We start from the raw sequence: 22,886 nt of genomic DNA, 5'->3' as shown, positions 1-22,886 counted from the left end.
AAGATAAAGGGAAAGGGAATAATATCAGTTTCGTAATGGTTGTTTCCGGCAGGAGAAGCGATGTGCAGGTGGAGTGAACCGATGGCGGTGGTGGCTCCAACAACCCATTTCTCTCTAGCTTCGGGGACCCATGTGAAGGAGATGAACCAACTGGGATTGAATGGTGTGGGTAGGATTAGGGTAGATGGTAAGTGTTTGGGGGTGGTGGGCCCATTTTTTGTTTTCTAGATTTTTTATTTTTTTTTAAATAGTTAATAACAAACAAGTCATAAAATATATCAAAAAAGAAATAAAAAGGGTAAAATAGACATTTTATGTCCATCAGGGATGGTCCGAGTTAAAAAAATACATTACAGGGACGGTCCGAGTTAATTTTTGAAAATAGGGACTAAACACGCTTTTTGGCACCTGCACGAGGGACGATTGGTGTAATTTACCCTAAAAAATTAAAAGTAAATTTAAGTTATTAAGAAACTGTAGTTTGATTACGTAAGTTTTTTAATTGTAAAGATAACGGATCAAACACATGACATATGAGTAGACATAAAACAACCCTTTAAAACTTAGCCGAAGAAGCAGAAAAATATGTTAAGATATGCTTAATCCAATAATATGACTTAAGGTCGGAAGACTTGCGTTAACTTTTTTGCATAATTGCCATAACTTAAAACAATCTTTTTTACTGAAATATGTTAGGTAACTCACCAAAATTCTTTTAAAAGCATAAAATGTCGGCAATTGTATCTGTAATTTGAACAAAAAGAGAATAAGGAATCACTAAAATGGGTTATTGCAAGTAAGCCCAATAAACAGGTAGATAACCTGATTTCAGCAAGGACAATAATCATGTAATCTATGTACCAAAGCTCATAAAAATCAAAACTTTTAGTTAGGTCTATAACATCATCTTACAACCCATTCCATACATCAAAACCATTGCAAGCAATAAATAGAAAATCTTCAAAGTTAGTCGATTTGAGCAAACTCCAGAGGGTGATAAATTCTCTAAATTTGGCCTTTAATGCAAGGAAACAAAAAATGGATTAAAAGCTTTTATAAATAGCCTGGATTTCCATAAGAACTTGTGTAAGAAATGTACACATACAAGAACTTGTGTTGTTGAAGATAATTTCAGTTGGGGACCTTGATGAAACCTGCAACCAAACAAAGACAATATCAATGGATAGAAATGAGTGGTGGGAACACAATACCCAATCCAATTTTATATGCATGAATCTCCATGCCTCCCGTACCTAATCCTACTGTTTGGATCAACAATTCTTTGCCTAATAGCTTTGGGTGTTGTCACTGCACATTATAGTTTACCATGAGTATTAGTCTTCTTTCTAACATATTTAATTTGATAAAATATAAGCACTTGTAAATGTAAGTCTTAAATAAAAACTCCTCCAAAAACATGAAAGCAAAGGAGTTTACCTTCAAAGTTTTTCGTTGAGGCTCTCTAGTCGCTAATAGAAAGAGTAACATTAGCAACAAAAGGAGAGGTTATAAATTTATAAAATGGTCAAATTAATACATATATGATATCACATATACTATTTTTCTTCCCCAACTTTACAAATATAAAAATGTTGTGAGAATGTTTATAAGCTATCTGATTGAAATAACAAAAATTTGCTCCCAATACTCTACATTCCCAAAAAAGCATCCTGAGGACAAAGGTCACATAAACTTATAGAAGCTAACTCACACAAATTAAATATATATCTGAAACATAGTTTGGATGCTTTACAAAAGCAGATCAAGATGATAATTCCTTTCTTACTTTGACTCCCTTTCACCCATGGATCTTAAAAAGAACTCAAAATATAAAACCTTAAATTTTATAAAGAGGTTCAAATAAAAAAAATTCAAAATTATGAGAGAAAGGAGGTTGAACCCAAAATATATGATTCGGCTCAAATTCTAACCCTCATCTCCCACATACTGAAACCATTAACCCATAAACCTTAGCCCTAATCATAAAAGGACCATTGCGTAAACCAACCTACTACCATTTAAATGAAACACAAATCAGTTTAGAGCTCAAAAAAGAACAAAGCCGAAGGATGAATTTACTTTGTTACTTTCTTTTCCAGCAAGAAAAGATCATGTAGATAAGGAAAAACTAAGATAGTGTAAGCACTTTGTTGGTGTTCTGCAAGCCCTAATTACAAATTTAAGAAAAAGTGAAACCCATGCAAAGAGAAGATACATGGAAAAAAAAGAAAAATTGAAACCACTAATCACATATCTACCTGAAGCATAACGAAAATATAGGATTCAAGGTGTAAATATACAACATTTCATCTATGTACAAAATTTTCACAATACAAAATAACAAAATATCAAAGCATCTACCATCAAGAAAAAAAGAGAAACAACGTAACCTTGCCCAATTTACCATAAAAAATCGAACTCCTTAGCGAAAGAAACTCTCTTTGACCGATGTCTTCATCTTCGGGTTTTGTTGGTTGCGAACGGTGGTAATGGTAGTGGTGGTTTGACTAAATTCTTCATCTTCTATCACACTGAGATGAATGCCACTTTTTTGAAACCATTGATGTCTTCCTTCTCCCGCTTTAATTTTTTAATACTACATTAAATCATTCCATAGATTTCAACAATTATGAGGGTTCACTGAAATATGCTCTTTATGGTTTCTGGTAATGACATAGTACAAAGAAAAGGATAATAATGAGAGAAGGTAGAGAGTCTGTTTAGGTGGTGTTCGTGAGTGACAATGGTGACTATGATGGCGCTAAATGGTGGTGTTGTTCAGCATCAAATTCGGTGGTGTTAGCGAATTTGGATGGTTTTTGGTGTGCACTTGTGACCGAACAGTGAGAGAGGAGACTTTATATGGAGACGTTATATAAAGTGTAGTTGGTTATATGAAGTGTAGTTGGTGTTTGACGATTCATCTGGCTAAAAATGAGGAACACAAATTCAAAATCAAAGCGAGTGTAACAACCCGAAATTTCTGCATCATTTTAATGTAACTCTTTCATAATTCAATTCGCGCAACCGATCGTCGTTCCGATTTCCGATTTCCGATTTCTCCGTTTAATTAAGTCATTATCTAGTACACATTTAAAATGACTTAATGGGTGTCTTAATACCTTTAGAAATCATTTTAACACCCAACTTTAGTGATCGGAATAATTCTAGAATTTACCGTATCGGGTTACGGTAACTCAATCGGGTACGACCAAAAACCCCGTCTAACGCCGGTATCGGGTAAAATTCCACCGTGTCCAAAACTTAAACACTATATAAACGTGTTTAGGACTTCATTTGAAGCCTTTGGTCAAATTATCACTAAACATTACCCACCTCTCTCCTAATCCAAGTTTAAGAGGTCAAAGCTCAAAATTAAGGCTTCTAATCTCTAAGGTACCTTCCTAGTCTTAATCTATAACATATTTGGCATCCAATTTCGAGTTCAAATCATGAAATAGGCCAACATTCATGAGTTTACGGCCATGGAACATTCATGGGCCGTAAACTCACATTTCAAGGGTTTTTAAGCCCTAAAACCCTTCCTTTGCATAGTTGGACATTAGATATGACTTAAGGGCTTAAAGGAAAGAACTCATAACATGTAGAACATGGATTTAGAGGGACAAAAGTGAGTTTACGGCCAAGGAACTCTCTTGGGCCGTAAACTCATATACAAGGGGTATTTAAGCCAATTAACCCTTCCAAAACCTAGTTGGGACTTAGACATAAACCTTGGACTTGCTAATCTAGACTTAGAACACTTTAAAATTGATTTTTGAGTAACAAAGAAGAGTTTACGGCCAAGACACTCTCTTGGGCCGTAAACTCCTCTAAAAGGGTGATTTAAGGCCTTTAAACATGTTCAAATGCTTCCAAACTCAATCTATGGCTTTGTGGTAAAATCTAGATGCATCTAAAAATGGTTTAAAGGATTGAAACACAACAAAAGTATGATTTATGAGAGTTTACGGCCTAGGAACATACCCTTGGCCGTAAACTCATAAAACAATGTTTAAGATGCATCAAACACACCCAAATGGCTTGTACAAAATTCTAGAATCACATGTGATTGTTTTAAGCACCAAAAACTATCTTTTTCAAAGGTAAAAGAGAGTTTACGGCCTTAGAACATTCCTCTAGGCCGTAAACTCCAACAAAGGTCTTAATTGATGTTCTAAAATCATATCAATGCCTAGAAAATTAGTTTGAATCACATGTGATTACCCTAAGTAGCTTAAATCAAATTTTCAAAGCCATTGTGAGTTTACGGCCGTAAACTCTATGAGTGTGGCCGTAAACTCATGTTTTAAATGTTTTAAATCCATTTCAAGTGTTCCAAGGTGTTTAGATAATCATTCCTAGAAATCCCTAAGTCCAATTGAGCCTTTAAAACACCAAAACCTCACCCACATGAGTTTACGGCCGTAAACTCATGTATGTGGGTGTTCCATTGTTGTAAACTCTTTAAAATGTTTACTTATGGGGAGTAAACTCAAGTCCCAAGTCCCTTGTGTCATTACAAATCCAAAGATGTCACCCGGGTCACTCCAAACGCTCGTTTTGAGGTGTTTAACCTCATTGGAGTGTAATGTTCCATATGATTAGTGAATGTATCTCTAATTGTATATATATGGACATTATATCATTTTACATAGGGTCATCGCGAGTAATCAAACCCCGAACCGACGTCTAGCATTCAAAACCGACACGTTTCCGAGTCCGGTGAGTTCATACCCCTACCCTTTTTCACTGTTTTCACTGTTTTCAGGGGGAACACAAGCAAAGTACAAGGGAATTCTTGTACTCAAAACATGTTTTTAAATGTGTATTTCACATTTCGTATGCTTTTATAACTGATTACCACAACTGATAACAGATCGAACATACAGATCACGTAACATATATTTGTGAAATAAGTCTTTAAACTAGTATGTTTACATGTATTTCACAAAGGGTTTTCCACATTTTATCAGTTAAAAGCATGACATTAAAACATTTGAATATAATACCTGTACACTTTTTTGTCCTCGGTAACACTCCACGCACATACGCGAGTGGAGGACTTTCATATTATTACTAGTAAATTTGTTATTCCGGTACGATTGGAGACACGTCCTCGGAGAACACTCCACCTGGATTACGCGAGTGGAGGACTACACCCATAACCAGAATCTCTGGTATTTAGAGAGCGTGACTTGAGTGTATAGATCTATACGGGGCTGACTACCCCACACCTGGCTGCTAGCTACAGCCGAACCGAAATGGTTCAAGGGTGACGAAAGTCATAAGTATGTGGACGACTTATTGCCACATGTGGACTACTTATTGCCACAGGTTTCAGTCTATTGTATGGTTATGGAACTCGCAATTAGGATAACAGAGATTTACTTACAGTAATAATGAATTACTTTATACATCGTTTACATCTTTTACATCTTTTACTTACTGTAACTAACATTCAGTAAGGTACGGGACCTTCCTGGGGAAAACATGGAATCTAATCACGATTACATCTTTTACATGTTTCACATCGTTTACATAAGATACATACATGCAGGAAAGCATGGGGCTTTCCTGGGTAATACTTACATAACTAGAAAGAGTCACGGAATGGATAACATTACATCTTTTACAATTTGTAACATACAATAAGGAAAGTATGGGACTTTCCTGGTAACACATGATAAGTAAACAGAACAGTTAAACCAGTCAGATAACCAACTATACATTTTCACATGAGTAAACATGTTTTCAGTGTACAAACTTACTATACTTTACATTTGTGAAACAATAACCAACTTTTAAGAAAATACGGGATTTTCTTGGTGTACATAACATTTCAGAAACAGAAAGGAAACCGATACATTTTCGTAAAACAAAACCGCTTATGAACTCACCAGCTTTATGCTGATTTTCAAACCGCTTGTGTTCTCAGGTCAGCGTTAGAACAGGTACCCGAAGATCCTTTTGCATGAAGACGGTGTTCATGAAGACCCGTTACATTTTTTCTATATATACTATGTATCACAACTGTACAAACTTTACTTTTGAAATAACTGTAAAACTGTTATTATGTAATGTAATGCTTGTTTTACTTTGCTTACTATGTACATTGGATTTGATACTCAACACGGTAGTCAACCCCGTAAATGTATTCCGCCTTCGGTTTTCGGGGTGTGACAGATTGGTATCAGAGCCCTTGTTTATAGTGAATAAAGTATACCAAACCTTACATGGTATAAAACTATAAACACTAAAGGGCCTAAGTGCTCTGAATTAAAAGTATCTTCAAACTACAAGTATTTTCAAAAGTATACAAGTATACCGAACCGTCGCCATCCGTAACCACAAGTAGAACAGAACATAAGTAAATGGGTGTTGTGTACTACGGTTAAACCTGGGCAGTTATGTAGTCGTGTCTAGGGTCAATATGGCCTGGCCAACTATATTCATTCGAGACACGACCAACATGTGCTTGGGAGTGATTGCGGTATGTGGCATGCCTAAAACTTACCCTAATATCCCAAACATCGAATCATTGTCGTAAACAATTCATGAAATACTATGGGAGTATTTCTCGACCTCGATCCTCTGTAATAACCCTCATTCGAGTAGTTCTCTGTGATCACTCTTAGCGATAAATTATCTGTTCGATAACTCTTTCCTGCTTTATCGCTTACTCGAATCATATAACTGTCATATCTATCGATTCAATGTAAAGGACTTACCATCCTCTTTTCCTTGATCTTATTAGATCAAGATGCCTCCCCGAAAGAGACCTAGCTCAAAGAACAGCGACAATCCTTCTTCGCCGCCACCTCCTCCCCAGTTTGACTTAGCATCAGTCCAGACAATGATGACAGTTGCAATGGTAGCAGCTATGTCACAAATGAACCCTAGTGGTTCAGGTGGTGGTACTCAATCTCAAAACCCTGAGAGTAGCCAGGGACACCAAAGAGGGGGTTCCTATAAGGATTTCATGAATGCGAAACCAACATCCTTTAATGGCGCTGGAGGTGTCATTTCTTTATCTCGATGGTTCGAGAAAATCGAGTCCATCTTTGAAATCTGTGCTTGTGCGGAATCCGATAAAGTCAAATTTGCAGCCTGTACCTTCGCGGATAAAGCTTTGACTTGGTGGAATGGCCGAGTCAAATCTCTGACCTTACCCGTAGCCAATGCCATGGGCTGGGAAGCCATGAAGGAACTTCTCATTGCTGAGTATTGCCCCCGTGGTGAAATGCAGAAATTAGAGCACGAGCTCTGGAACCTGAAGATGAAAGGTTCCGACATTGCTGCATATACTTCCCGATTTGACGATCTCGCACTTCTCTGCCCGGGGTTAGTCACTCCTGAAAACAAAAAGATCGAAAGGTTTGTTTGGGGATTATCTCAACCAATAAAGAGTCATGTTTTGGCTGCTCGTCCGGATACCTATGATAGTGCCAAGACCTTAGCACAAATTCTAATTGATCACAACGACGATATTAAGGAAATCACTACCACTTCTGAGCCGACTCAAAGGAGTGGTGAAAAGAGGAAATTCTGGAAAAAGAAGAAAGGTCAATCTTCTCAAGGATCATTTAAGAAACAACAAACGGTAGCAGTCCATGCTGCTACTGCTACTCCTGTTGTTGCTGTTTCTGCCATGGGATCCACTGCCTCAACTCCTACCAGTAAATATGTTGGTAACCTCCCTCTGTGTGACAAGTGTAAATACCATCATCATCCTGGTCCTTGTCGAGAATTGTCTTGCACCAACTGTGGTAAGAAAGGGCACACAGTTCGATACTGCAGAACTCTTACCCAATCAGCTAATCAATCATCGGGAGCAGGTGTTAGTCAAGCCTGCTACAACTGTGGCGAAGTTAGGCACTTTAAAAGGGATTGTCCCAAGAAGTCAACTGCTGGTAACACTGGAAGGGTTCTGACCATGGGAAGGGAGGAAGCAGTTGCCGATCCCACTGTTGTTTCGGGTACGTTCCTTCTCGACAACTCATATGCTAGTATTCTTTTCGATTCGGTGCTGAAAGGAGTTTTGTTAGTCATGCATTCAAACATAATCTAAAACCAAATCCTCAACCACTAACTGAAACGTTTACCGTCGAGATGGATAATGGTGAGAAAGAAAGCGCTAACGACGTATTCATAGGTTGTACGCTTACCCTAAATGATCACTCATTTCCTATAGATCTCATGCCCGTTTCCATTAAGAGCTTTGATGTTATCGTTGGCATGGATTGGTTGAGTCCCAATCATGCTGACATTCTTTGTTACGAAAAAGCTATCCGTCTCAATCTTCCTTCGAATCAAACTCTCGTAGTCTATGGCGATAAACCCAGTTCCAACCTTCATATCATTTCTTGCATCAAAGCTCGAAAGCTCCTTCGAAAGGAGTGTGTTGCATTCTTAGCTCATGTGATCAATGAAAAACAAGAAGTTAGAGACCTCACGAGCATTCCCGAAGTCTGTAACTTTCCCGATGTGTTTCCCGAAGAACTTCCAGGAATTCCTCCTGAGCGTCAGGTCGAGTTCCGTATTGACCTAATTCCTGGAGCTACTCCCGTAGCAAAATCTCCGTATCGCTTAGCTCCCGCAGAAATGCAGGAGTTATCCAGTCAACTCAATGAGTTGCTCAGTAAAGGATTCATTAGGCCGAGTTCCTCACCCTGGGGAGCTCCGATTCTGTTTGTCAAAAAGAAAGATGGATCCTTTCGGATGTGTATCGACTATCGTGAGCTGAACAAGTTAACCGTTAAGAACCGATATCCTCTTCCAAGAATAGACGACCTCTTCGATCAACTCTAGGGAGCCAGTTACTTCTCTAAGATAGACCTTCGGTCGGGGTACCATCAGTTACGAGTCCAGGAGAATGATGTTCCCAAGACAGCTTTTAGGACTCGGTATGGACACTACGAGTTTGTAGTGATGCCCTTCGGTCTAACCAATGCACCGGCTGTGTTCATGGACCTGATGAATCGGGTGTGCCGTCCCTTCCTAGACAAATTCGTTATCGTGTTCATTGATGACATCCTCGTCTACTCCCGAAGTGAAGAAGACCATAAACAACACTTGAGGCTAGTGTTGGAAACCCTTAGATCCGAAAAGCTTTACGCAAAATTTTCCAAATGCGAATTCTGGTTACGGAAGGTAACTTTCCTCGGTCACGTAGTAAGCAAGGAGGGTATTCATGTAGATCCTTCCAAGATTAAAGCGATAGAGAGTTGGTCGGCACCGAAAACACCCACGGAAATTCGTCAATTCTTAGGTCTCGCCGGCTACTATCGATGATTCATTCAGAATTTTTCCAAAATCGCCAAACCGTTAACTACTCTAACACAGAAAGGTGTACCCTTTTGTTGGAGTGATAAGCAAGAAACTGCATTCCAAACGTTGAAGAGAGCCTTATGCAGCGCGCCTGTTCTGTCTCTGCCTGAAGGGACAGAGGACTTCGTTGTCTATTGCGACGCGTCTAATCAAGGTTTAGGCTGTGTGCTTATGCAAAGAGGAAAGGTGATTGCCTATGCCTCTAGACAGCTAAAAGCACACGAGATCAACTATACCACACACGACTTGGAGCTAGGAGCAGTAGTCTTCGCATTGAAGATTTGGAGACATTATCTCTACGGAACCAAGTGCACAATCTTCACTGATCACAAGAGTCTGCAGCACATCTTTAATCAAAAAGACTTAAACATGAGGCAACGGCGATAGGTAGAATTACTCAGTGACTATGAGTGTGAAATCCGTTACCACCCCGGCAAGGCCAATGTGGTAGCAGATGCCCTTAGCCGAAAGGATAGTACAAGCCACAAAGTGAAGAACCAGACGATGACCATCCATTCCAACTTACCTACGCAAATCCGAGAAGCTCAGTATGCAACCCTCAAACCTGAAAACGTGTCAGATGAAACCTTGAGAGGAATGGAAAAGAAACTTGAGATCAGAGGAGACAGAGTTCACTGTTTCATGAATCAAATCTGGATTCCCAAATCCGGTGGATTCAGGGAAATAGTCATGGAGGAAGCACACAGAACTAAATACTCTGTTCACCCAGGTTCGGATAAGATGTACCTGGATCTCAAGAGGCAATACTGGTGGCCAAACATGAAAGCTGAGATAGCTACATTTGTGGGCAAGTGTCTGACTTGCGCCAAAGTCAAAGTCGAACATCAGAAGCCTTCAGGTCTACTCCAACAACCCGAGATTCCCGAGTGGAAATGGGAGATGATTACCATGGATTTCATCACCAAACTACCCAAGTGTTCTAGTGGGTACGATACCATTTGGGTAATTGTCGATCGTTTGTCAAAATCCGCTCACTTCATCCCAATTAAAGAATCATACAAGATGGAGAAACTCGCACGAATCTACATCCAGGAGGTAGTGCGTCTTCATGGTGTACCTGTATCCATTATCTCCGATCGAGATAGTAGGTTTACCTCCAGATTCTGGCAATCTCTTCAGAAAGCTCTTGGAACCAAACTAGATATGAGCACGACGTATCATCCTCAGACCGATGGACAGAGTGAGAGAACAATCCAAACCCTGGAGGACATGCTTCGGGCATGTGTCATTGACTTTGGAAAGTCGTGGGATACACACCTATCCTTGATCGAGTTCTCATACAACAACAGTTACCACACCAGTATTAGGGCTGCTCCGTTCGAAGCCCTATACGGTCGTAAGTGCAGATCTCCTTTGTGCTGGGCCGAGGTAGGGGATACACAGTTAGCTAGGAATCGAGTCCCCGACAGTGCTCTCACTGGTCCTGTAATCATCCGCGAAACCACCGAAAAGATCATTCAAATCCGTAACCGACTGAAAGCCTCACGTGATCGTCAAAAGAGTTGCGCTGATAATCGTCGGAAACCATTAGAATTCCAGGTTGGAGACCGTGTCCTGTTAAAAGTCTCGCCCTGGAAAGGCACTGTACGCTTTGGCAAGCGTGGGAAACTTAATCCAAGGTATATTGGACCCATTGAGATCCTCTCCAGGATTGGTCTAGTTGCCTATAAACTTCATTTACCTCACGAACTCAGTAACATTCATCCTGTCTTTCATGTTTCAAATCTTAAAAAGTGCCTATCCGATGAAACACTAACAATTCCCTTAGACGAGATCGAGATCAACGAAAACCTCAACTTTGTGGAGGAACCGATCGAAATCATGGATCGAGAAGTCAAACGTACAAAACAAAGTCGCATCCCGTTAGTGAAGGTTCGCTGGAATGCCAAGCGGAGACCGGAATTCACTTGGGAACGGGAAGACTCCATGAAACAGAAGTATCCACAACTCTTTTCTTATCCATGATTTGTATCTTGTCTTATGTTCTAAACTTGAATTTCGGGACGAAATTCCCTTTAACGGGGGGATAATGTAACAACCCGAAATTTCTGCATCATTTTAATGTAACTCTTTCATAATTCAATTCGCGCAACCGATCGTCATTCCGATTTCCGATTTCCGATTTCTCCGTTTAATTAAGTCATTATCTAGTACACATTTAAAATGACTTAATGGGTGTCTTAATACCTTTAGAAATCATTTTAACACCCAACTTTAGTGATCGGAATAATTCTAGAATTTACCGTATCGGGTTACGGTAACTCAATCGGGTACGACCAAAAACCCCGTCTAACGCCGGTATCGGGTAAAATTCCACCGTGTCCAAAACTTAAACACTATATAAACGTGTTTAGGACTTCATTTGAAGCCTTTGGTCAAATTATCACTAAACATTACCCACCTCTCTCCTAATCCAAGTTTAAGAGGTCAAAGCTCAAAATTAAGGCTTCTAATCTCTAAGGTACCTTCCTAGTCTTAATCTATAACATATTTGGCATCCAATTTCGAGTTTAAATCATGAAATAGGCCAACATTCATGAGTTTACGGCCATGGAACATTCATGGGCCGTAAACTCACATTTCAAGGGTTTTTAAGCCCTAAAACCCTTCTTTTGCATAGTTGGACATTAGATATGACTTAAGGGCTTAAAGGAAAGAACTCATAACATGTAGAACATGGATTTAGAGGGAAAAAAGTGAGTTTACGGCCAAGGAACTCTCTTGGGCCGTAAACTCATATACAAGGGGTATTTAAGCCAATTAACCCTTCCAAAACCTAGTTGGGACTTAGACATAAACCTTGGACTTGCTAATATAGACTTAGAACACTTTAAAATTGATTTTTGAGTAACAAAGAAGAGTTTACGGCCAAGACACTCTCTTGGGCCGTAAACTCCTCTAAAAGGGTGATTTAAGGCCTTTAAACATGTTCAAATGCTTCCAAACTCAATCTATGGCTTTGTGGTAAAATCTAGATGCATCTAAAAATGGTTTAAAGGATTGAAACACAACAAAAGTATGATTTATGAGAGTTTACGGCCTAGGAACATACCCTTGGCCGTAAACTCATAAAACAATGTTTAAGATGCATCAAACACACCCAAATGGCTTGTACAAAATTCTAGAATCACATGTGATTGTTTTAAGCACCAAAAACTATCTTTTTCAAAGGTAAAAGAGAGTTTACGGCCTTAGAACATTCCTCTAGGCCGTAAACTCCAACAAAAGGTCTTAATTGATGTTCTAAAATCATATCAATGCCTAGAAAATTAGTTTGAATCACATGTGATTACCCTAAGTAGCTTAAATCAAATTTTCAAAGCCATTGTGAGTTTACGGCTGTAAACTCTATGAGTGTGGCCGTAAACTCATGTTTTAAATGTTTTAAATCCATTTCAAGTGTTCCAAGGTGTTTAGATAATCATTCCTAGCAATCCCTAAGTCCAATTGAGCCTTTAAAACACCAAAACCTCACCCACATGAGTTTACGGCCGTAAACTCATGTATGTGGGTGTTCCATTGTTGTAAACTCTTTAAAATGTTTACTTATGGGGAGTAAACTCAAGTCCCAAGTCCCTTGTGTCATTACAAATCCAAAGATGTCACCCGGGTCACTCCAAACGCTCGTTTTGAGGTGTTTAACCTCATTGGAGTGTAATGTTCCATATGATTAGTGAATGTATCTCTAATTGTATATATATGGAAATTATATCATTTTACATAGGGTCATCGCGAGTAATCAAACCCCGAACCGATGTCTAGCATTCAAAACCGACACGTTTCCGAGTCCGGTGAGTTCATACCCCTACCCTTTTTCACTGTTTTCACTGTTTTCAGGGGGAACACAAGCAAAGTACAAGGGAATTCTTGTACTCAAAACATGTTTTTAAATGTGTATTTCACATTTCGTATGCTTTTATAACTGATTACCACAACTGATAACAGATCGAACATACAGATCACGTAACATATATTTGTGAAATAAGTCTTTAAACTAGTATGTTTACATGTATTTCACAAAGGGTTTTCCACATTTTATCAGTTAAAAGCATGACATTAAAACATTTGAATATAATACCTGTACACTGTTTTGTCCTCGGTAACACTCCACGCACATACGCGAGTGGAGGACTTTCATATTATTACTAGTAAATTTATTATTCCGGTACGATTGGAGACACGTCCTCGGAGAACACTCCACCTGGATTACGCGAGTGGAGGACTACACCCATAACCAGAATCTCTGGTATTTAGAGAGCGTGACTTGAGTGTATAGATCTATACGGGGCTGACTACCCCACTCCTGGATGCTAGCTACAGCCGAACCGAAATGGTTCAAGGGTGACGAAAGTCATAAGTATGTGGACAACTTATTGCCACATGTGGACTACTTATTGCCACAGGTTTCAGTCTATTGTATGGTTATGGAACTCGCAATTAGGATAACAGAGATTTACTTACAGTAATAATGGATTACTTTATACATCTTTTACATGTTTTACTTACTGTAACTAACATTCAGGAAGGTACGGGACCTTCCTGGGGAAAACATGGAATCTAATCACGATTACATCTTTTACATGTTTCACATCGTTTACATAAGATACATACATGCAGGAAAGCATGGGGCTTTCCTGGGTAATACTTACATAACTAGAAAGAGTCACGGAATGGATAACATTACATCTTTTACAATTTGTAACATACAATAAGGAAAGTATGGGACTTTCCTGGTAACACATGATAAGTAAACAGAACAGTTAAACCATTCAGATAACCAACTATACATTTTCACATGAGTAAACATGTTTTCAGTGTACAAACTTACTATACTTTACATTTGTGAAACAATAACCAACTTTTAAGAAAATACGGGATTTTCTTGGTGTACATAACATTTCAGAAACAGAAAGGAAACCGATACATTTTCGTAAAACAAAACCGCTTATGAACTCACCAGCTTTATGCTGATTTTCAAACCGCTTGTGTTCTCAGGTCAGCGTTAGAACAGGTACCCGAAGATCCTTTTGCATGAAGACGGTGTTCATGAAGACCCGTTACATTTTGTCTATATATACTATGTATCACAACTGTACAAACTTTACTTTTGAAATAACTGTAAAACTGTTATTATGTAATGTAATGCTTGTTTTACTTTGCTTACTATGTACATTGGATTTGATACTCAACACGGTAGTCAACCCCGTAAATGTATTCCGCCTTCGGTTTTCGGGGTGTGACAGCGAGGGACTTGAAGGAGGGAAAATATGTGAAGTGATGGTGGTGTGGTGGCAGTGGGAGGCTGAAGCAAAGATGGTGGGGGTTTGGTGATGATGGCAGAGACTTGAAGGAGGGACGCTAAGGTTATCAAAATTCTACCACGGGAGGATCCGAAGATGGGAGATAAAGGTCGACGGCTAAGGTTTCTAGAGAGAGCCATGCCAGATCAATGTGAAGAGGGAGTGACGGGGAGCATCTATATGATTGTGTATTTGTATGAACAATGAACAGAACTACCGAGATATAGGGAAATGTTGGGATAAGATAATGAGTCAGGTCAAAACAATAAAGCATTATAAGAGGCGATAAGAGCTTTCTTGACTTTGTCAAATATTGACCAGATATTTTTTAATGCATAAAATAATTGTAAATATGTAGTAAAGATTTGTATCTCTTAAAATTCAGCAAAGCAAGTTAAAAGCTTATTAAGGTGTATATATATATATATATATATATATATATATATATATATATATATATATATATATATATATGTTATTACATGACATTTAATTACAATATATTTTTAACATACATTTAATACAATTTAAAAAAAAAATGCAAATTTGCTTTTTAGGCTTTGTACTTGCAAATACAAAATTTTCATATATAAACATCATTTTTAGTTATATATACATTTTACTTTGTAATATCTCCATTTTACTATGTTAATTGGTAAAACAAATTAACACTTTTTCAATACAATTATGTTAAAATAACTAATATTGTTTTATAGATTTCAATACGATATGAATTCGACCGACCCTAAACACATATGAAAACAAAGCAAATTACTTATGGATAATAGAAAATCCAATGTTATGTCTATCATTGAAATTGGTAATTGTTTATCTTCAAGTAAAATTAATTTTATTGCCATTCATTTTCTAAATTTATTTTTTCTTATAAAAATATTGTTTTGTATCGTATCTAATTTTCATGTTAAGTAACCAAATAATTCTACGTATATTGTCAGTGGACAAAATGCCAACCCAAATTATATCATATGGATATCAACATAAAAATTTCCAATTTTCTTTCAATTTTAATATTATAAGTCCATTATCTAACGATGTTAAAGAAAAAAGAAAACTTAAAAAATTATATTTGGATAACAAAATATTATGTCCACCACACCAAACAATATTTCTTTTTTTATCATGCAATTTATTTGACTTTTCATCGGTAAATTTGTGTTAAACATTTTTGGTTAGTTAATTGCTAAATTTATTATGGGTAGCTTTTTGTGAAATAACCAATACATATTTGTATTAAGTATTGTTATTATTTCATACTTAATGTTTATCATGATCACATTCATTTTATTCTATTTCCAATTTTTATTTGATAAATCCATTATATATCATTTCCAATGATATCACTTCACTTATTTTCTCTTTTTTTCTTAATATATATGTTAAGTTGCAAATATTTTTTTATTTTTAGTGTAACTTATATCTTCTAATTTTTTAAACAATGATAGTAAACTTAGCAATAAAACATCTAATTTTGTATTCAAATAAGTCTTTGGAAATAAATGATTCATAACATTATTTACAATATATCAATAGTTTTTTTTTATTAGTATAGATTCAGTTACCTATTTATTCATCACTTCGTTTGTACTTATTTCAAAAGTTTACTTTAAAAAACGTTTAATGTTGACATCTTCATATTCAACACAATTATTTAGAATATGTGAATAGTTTTTTATTAGTATACATTGAATTACTTAGTTATTTATCATTTCGTTTTCATTTATGTAAAAGTAGTACTTTAGTTTGTATTTATGTAAAAATAGTACTTTAAGTTTAAACGCTTAATATTTCACCTTTATATCATTATATTTTTAATAAATACGTATAATACATGAGTCTCACACCTAGTATGTGTGTGTGTATATATATATATATATATATATATATATATATATATATATAGAGAGAGAGAGAGAGAGAGATAGAGAGAGAGTTAGATTCATATGTTTTCAATAAGTATTATGTGCCTCTAACAACCAATCAGAATTAAGCAAAAATAAGTTCAATAATAAATCATAAAAGGGTATAATAGTAATCTTGACTACACTTAATTATGGTAAATATTTAAAACATTTAATATCCTTTAAATTAGAAAAATTAGTTTGTTAACCCTACAAAAACACCGAGCCTTCATCATCTTGTTTCCCCTGCACAATCGACAAGCATTCTATCCCATTTCAAACCTCTAGTGATTGAAAAAGAGAGGAGAGTCGGAGTCGGCACCATTTCCCATCGATTATGACACACATCCTAGGAGGAAACCTTACCACTCTCTTATGCGTATCTATGATTCTTCTGTGTTGACGTATCAACAAGTAACTCAATTTTTTCTCTGTTATGTTTTTAGGGTTCATTGCTACGGTCTCCTCGATCAGTTGTATAGACCTTGTAACTAAATTGAATTTGAAATAAAAAACCATCGAGATTTTGTTCCAAGTTGCATCTTTAGGAATTTGGAGCATGGGTTTCATGTTTCAAAACCATTACAAACACAACTTACAATAATAAGAAGAGGTTTGGGTTTCTTATACAAAACTATAACAAAACCTACAACTACATCCCATTGAAAAAAAAGTTTGATTAATATTTGAAGACACTAACCATTGATTTCAAGTACGTATTCAATTTTTATCTCGTGTAGTATAAAAAGAAGAATTTTTTCAAATCATAAGTATATATTTAAAAGTTAATTTGTTTGTGTATTTTGTTTTGGATTTGGAATGCTAAAGCTTTCGTAAGGTAAGATGATAAATATTACAATAACTTTTTTTAATCAACATATTAGTTGTTTTTAGATGTGTAATGCTTACATGTCTTTGGAGTTTGTGTGTAATTCTTTATTCATACATTCCTACATAATGGCTTAAATATGATTAAAAAATAATAAGGATTTGAATCATTCATGATCCAACGTGCTACTTGATTATTCTTGTAGAATGGATCAAGTACTATTAACTGATAATGTAGTTGCACTGATTATTCTGTCACAACCCACATTGTCAATTTAAAATATGGTATGCATTCTCTCAAAATTAAAATGTCATATATATTCTGTCCGTAACATCCCAAAATCGAGACCCAATTTTTTTATTTAATTACATTACTTATGAAAATAGTTTATGGAAAACATCGGTGCTATCATTTCAAAACATCAAGTCACAAATCACAAGTCTCGAAAACAAAAACATAAAATAGTAAAATTTCAGAGTACAATCCCATGGTTCTCAACGTGGAAATCATATGTGTGCGATGCGCTACTACCATGCCGATTCCTTCGTCTTAGTTGAAGAGGCACCTGAAACCAAAAACATGAAGTTTAGTGAGTTCCCCCATCATACCGCATACCATACAACCATACATACTGTCGGGCAGTTTTATGGTGCTCGACCTACTCGTGTCAAGCCATTCTAGGGTGTTGACCTACCTATGTCAAGCCATTCTAGGGTGCTGGCCTGCCCGTGTTAGGTCATTCTGGGGTGCCTACTTACCCTCCGGTCTATCTTACGCGGTCATGAGGACTATTTTGTTAAAATATTTCAAGGGAGGGACTGAAATGGTTTAAATGGAATTTAAGTTTACGAAACGGGCTGATTTTTTTAAGAAATCTCCAGAGGGGGGGGGGGGGGGGGAGACTGTTTTTAATAAATGAAATCAATGTTTGGGTAATGAGACTGATCTTGTAAGGTATTTGTCAAATGAAGGTAGATTTTGATAAATTTAAATGCAAGTTTGAGTCTCTTTAGATTTTGACTTGGTCAAAATCAACATGTTTTTGTTGAAGCCAGGGAGACGATCGGCTGATACATTATGCTTACATCGTGGGCCTCAAACTTTTGTATATTTCTTCAATTTATTCCTAAACACTTATACTTTAGGTACAAGGAACTTGTAGGTATTCTACTTATTCATTAAGTAGTAATTGAAATAAGATTTATACGTAATAGAATTGAAATAAGATTTATACGTAATAACCTTCTTTGATTTAAGTATATGGAGATTTTAGGTATATCAATTATTTAATAAGTAAAAATAAGATTTTAACTATGTTTTATAATTTTGAACATGGAAAAAAAAATACTATTTTACTCGGAGTCAAAACATGTGGACTCACCAACTTTATATTGACATATTTTCAAAATACATATGTTTTCATGAACTTGATAAGCTGAATGTTTCTCGAATAGGAGAAGTTTTACTATTATCCTTTCTGTTTGTATCGAACATATATGTGTTCTCACGTGTACAATATTTCGGATACTATGTAATAATTACTAGGAAACAATAATAATGTAACTTTCTATCATCAATAAAGATATGTAGTTTATAAAATTGTTTTGTACTGTTCAATATATATTTGATAATTGTGATACAAGAATGAATTTACACAGCACGATGTTTCTGTCGCCGATCGGGGGTGTGACATGATGATTAGATTATGGATTATAGGCCATTAGAGTATTAGATGTTTGTAAGACCTGTATTATTTCTGTTTATACTTATACACTGCATTGATGACATCCCAAAGTTTTTAAAATGACCATAATACGTACATAAAAATTTTATATTAGTTTATTCGTAACAAAATGGTAAATTGTTAAATAATGATATTTTTATAAACTAGATTTATTGTATTTACGCATAAAAAGAAATTGATTTGTATCAACAAAATAATTAGGCACCCCACCGAAATAATTAAAATATTAAAAAAGGATAGTAAGCACTCACCAGTGAAGCGTGAATTCCAATCGTTCGAATTCGGTGAACTGCAAATCCACAATTCTTGAACTTTGAAATACTTCTCGATTTTGTAAAGATTTAAACTATTAGGGGGGTGATTTGGTAATTTAATTAACCAAAAATAGGACTGCATTGGATAAATATATATTTCAAAGGAGATACTGAAATGGTTTAAATGGAATTTAAGTTTATGAAATGGACTGATTTTGTTAAGAAATCTCCAGAGGGGGGGGGGGGGGGGGGGGGGGGGGGGGGGGGTTTAAATAAATGAAATCAATGTTTGGGTATTGAGACTGATCTTGTAGTTATTTGTCAAATGAAGGTAGATTTTGATAAAGTTAAATGCAAGTTTGAGTTTCTTTAAATTTTAACTTGGTCAAAATCAACGTGTTTTGTTGAAGCCTGGTAGACGATCGGCTGATCTAACTTAAAGGAAGTTAGGGCTCATTTGTCCCCGTCATTTGTTGAAGGATGAAATGAATCAACAAAGTTAGTGGAACGGATGATTACAGTTGAGAAGAGGCGCACGAAGGCAGCAGCACGGCTTCTGTTGAAAGAAAGGAGAAGCTCGCACGAGGAGGTGGAGGCGGTGAGGCTTCTTCTTCTCGTCCGGCAACGGGGTGTGAAGGGGGATAATAAACGGGTCTGCCTGGTGCAATGCGAGCAGCAGTAGCGACGAGTCTAGATCTTCGGTGGGTTTGCTCGACGGAAGAAGTGGAGGGTGCGAGGGGCTCGATCAGTGGAAAGGGAGGGTTCCGGTGTGGCCGAAGAGAAAGAAAAAGGGGAAAAGGCTTCGGTCTCGGTGCTGATCGACGAGCAATATGGCGAGGGACAGCCTTCCTCCGGCGATTTGTAGGTAATTAAATGGGGGATGCTCCGGCAGCTCCCCCCTCTCTCTCTCTCTCTCTCTTTGTTGGCTGATATCGATGGATGAACTGGGATAGATGTATAAGTTTCAATTATTATATATATATATATATATATATATATATATATATATATATATATATATATATATATATATATATATATATATATATATATATATATATATTAAAACCCAACACGTATGGGAAAAGTAAACTGCCAAGGTTTCAGATTCTCACCACATCACTTTGGACATAATTACTATTTTATCCTTCTACGTTTACGTTTTGAACATTTTTATATTGTAATCCACAAAAACATGGACATCACTTTGTAAATTCCTCCACCCCTTTCTTCTTCATTCGTCTCTGGCTATCTTCGTTTGATTCTCCCGACGACTTCATCCGATAATATAGGAATTGGATTTCTCTCACCAAAAACCTTCTGCGCTCTGATGCCTCCACCAAATGCCGCCTGTATCATGTTGCCTGAGGAATTTCGATATGTTGTTGGTTGTTTCAATTTTCTTATGATTTTCGTTCAATTGGTCTTCTTTCTAATCCTATTTTGTTTTTGAGTGATGTTGCTAACTTTTTGGGTATGAAGATCGACAATTTCACTCTTTTTCTTCATATTTTAGATTTAGTTGTTGCTCTAATTGATATTCTCTACATGTTACCCTTGATTTAAAGTAGGTACTGCCCTATATGATATACATGTTTCATAAATAAATGTGGACTTTTGATCATTCCTGTTTCATGGGTTTTTTTTTTAACTTTTTACCTGAATGATTGTGGCAAATTATTATTTTCATGTCGATTTGTATTAGCAACAAAAACACTTTAACATGAACATAAAGATAATTCCATTACTAATCTGCGTGTTCCTTGATCAGATTTTCAAGTCTTGAATTTTAGGTTTCTTGTGTCCGTTAGAAGAATATTGTTACTCATTTATAACCTTGACAACCCCACATGAGAAAGTCAATTGATTCTCACAAATATTTTTGTTGTAAATAAGGATAAATAAATCAAGTATTAGATCCATGTATGCAATCCTGTTGTTTGTAAATAACTTTCTTACTAACATGATGTTTACTGTTGTTATCAGGGGAAATGTTGATGCAATTTTTTCTGTATTACCTTGATTACCAAAATCTTTCAAAGCCATTTCCCCATCACCTGTATATTACTTTATAAAAACCTTAGTTAGAATTTAGAAATATGCATATTGTAAACTTCTTGATTCCATATCAAAGAAAAAATGGAATTACCATATTTAACTTTAACTGCATCCAATCTCTTGAATCACTTATTAAAAAATTTAGATATTCTAAAGTATAATGCATATTTTGATTCACAGAATTGTGTAAATGGATTGATTGGTTTATTTGAAGTTGCAACATAATCAGGTTAAATTGTATACAGAGTATGTTAGAAGGTTGGATTATCTTGGAGCATTCTTTGGTTCAGGTTATATAGGGTAGCAAGTCTGTTCTAGGTTGCATCAATTGTCCTCCATAAAATTCACCTCTAATCAGGAACAAGCCCCAAGTCTGCGAAGAACTGACAATCTAAAAGCAAGACCTTTAGAAACCGGTTGGAATTTTGGAACGTTCCAGATTTGAACCTACATGAATGTAGCTGTTTTGCGTGTTACAAACCTTTCAGAGGTAAGTTTTCTTTCGACAGTTTTTAATTTCAATGCATATTTAATAAAAAAAATTGACGTACAATAGCAGATTGGGTATTTTTTTCACACAGGTGAAGACCGAAGGAATGAATGAAATACATGCCTTTATCTTGGGGGCTTCATATTTAAATCGTGAGAAAATTCAGGATATAACCAAAAAATAGGATTGGTTTAAAGAAAAATAACCATGAAAAAAAAAGATTTCGGAAAATAACCAACGATCCACAGAGCACCCTCTGCGGATCACTCTACAGCTCTGCGGATCACTCTACAGCTCTGCGGATCCCTCTACAGCTCTGCGGAATGTGGGGTTTTTAATTTTTTAATTTTTTTTTTTCGGTTTTCGTTTTTTTTGCGTTCAGTTTCGTTTATTAATATTAATTTTTAATTTTTTTTAAATACACTAATACCTTATGTAATTATTATGTAAAAAATTTGACAAAAAATTGTTAAAAATAATGAAATTTCTATAGGATCCGCAGAGCACCCTCTACGGATCCATTAAAGGCTCTCTGCGTGTCCTCTAGAGCTCTGCGGAATCTTTGTTTTTTGATTTCTTTAATTTTTTTTCGTTCTTTCCTTTTTTGCGTTCATTTTTGTTTATTAATATTAATTTTTTTTAAATACACTAATACCTTATGTGATTATGTAAAAAAATTGACAAAAAAGGTTAAAAATAATGAACTTAGGATCCGCAGAGCACCTTCTGCATATCCATTAAAGATTCTGCGAAATCTTTGTTTTTTAATTTTTTTAATTTTTTTTGCATTCATTGTCGTTTATTAATATTAATTTTTTTAAAACACACTAATACCTTATGTGATTATGTAAAAAATTTGACAAAAAAGGTTAAAAATAATGAACTTATGTTTAATATCAATCCACAGAACTGTTAAAAATAATGAACTTCTGTTCGGCTAA

At 36.1% G+C, this 22,886-nt stretch overlaps 1 long non-coding RNA gene across 1 annotated transcript; it reads left to right on the top strand.

The window, feature by feature from the left end:
- The first annotated feature begins 19,798 nt into the window (after positions 1-19,798).
- On the top strand, positions 19,799-22,384 carry LOC145005545 (uncharacterized). The gene is made up of 3 exons (XR_013662606.1): positions 19,799-20,262; positions 21,701-21,945; positions 22,037-22,384. It is a non-coding gene; the product is annotated as an uncharacterized LOC145005545 (long non-coding RNA).
- Positions 22,385-22,886: the final 502 nt, after the last annotated feature.

Source organism: Lactuca saligna, chromosome 7, assembly GCF_052625555.1.
Source record: "Lactuca saligna cultivar CGN05327 chromosome 7, ASM5262555v1, whole genome shotgun sequence".
In the NCBI taxonomy this organism is placed as follows: Eukaryota; Viridiplantae; Streptophyta; class Magnoliopsida; order Asterales; family Asteraceae; genus Lactuca; species Lactuca saligna.
This window is presented reverse-complemented; position numbering and strand designations above follow the sequence as displayed.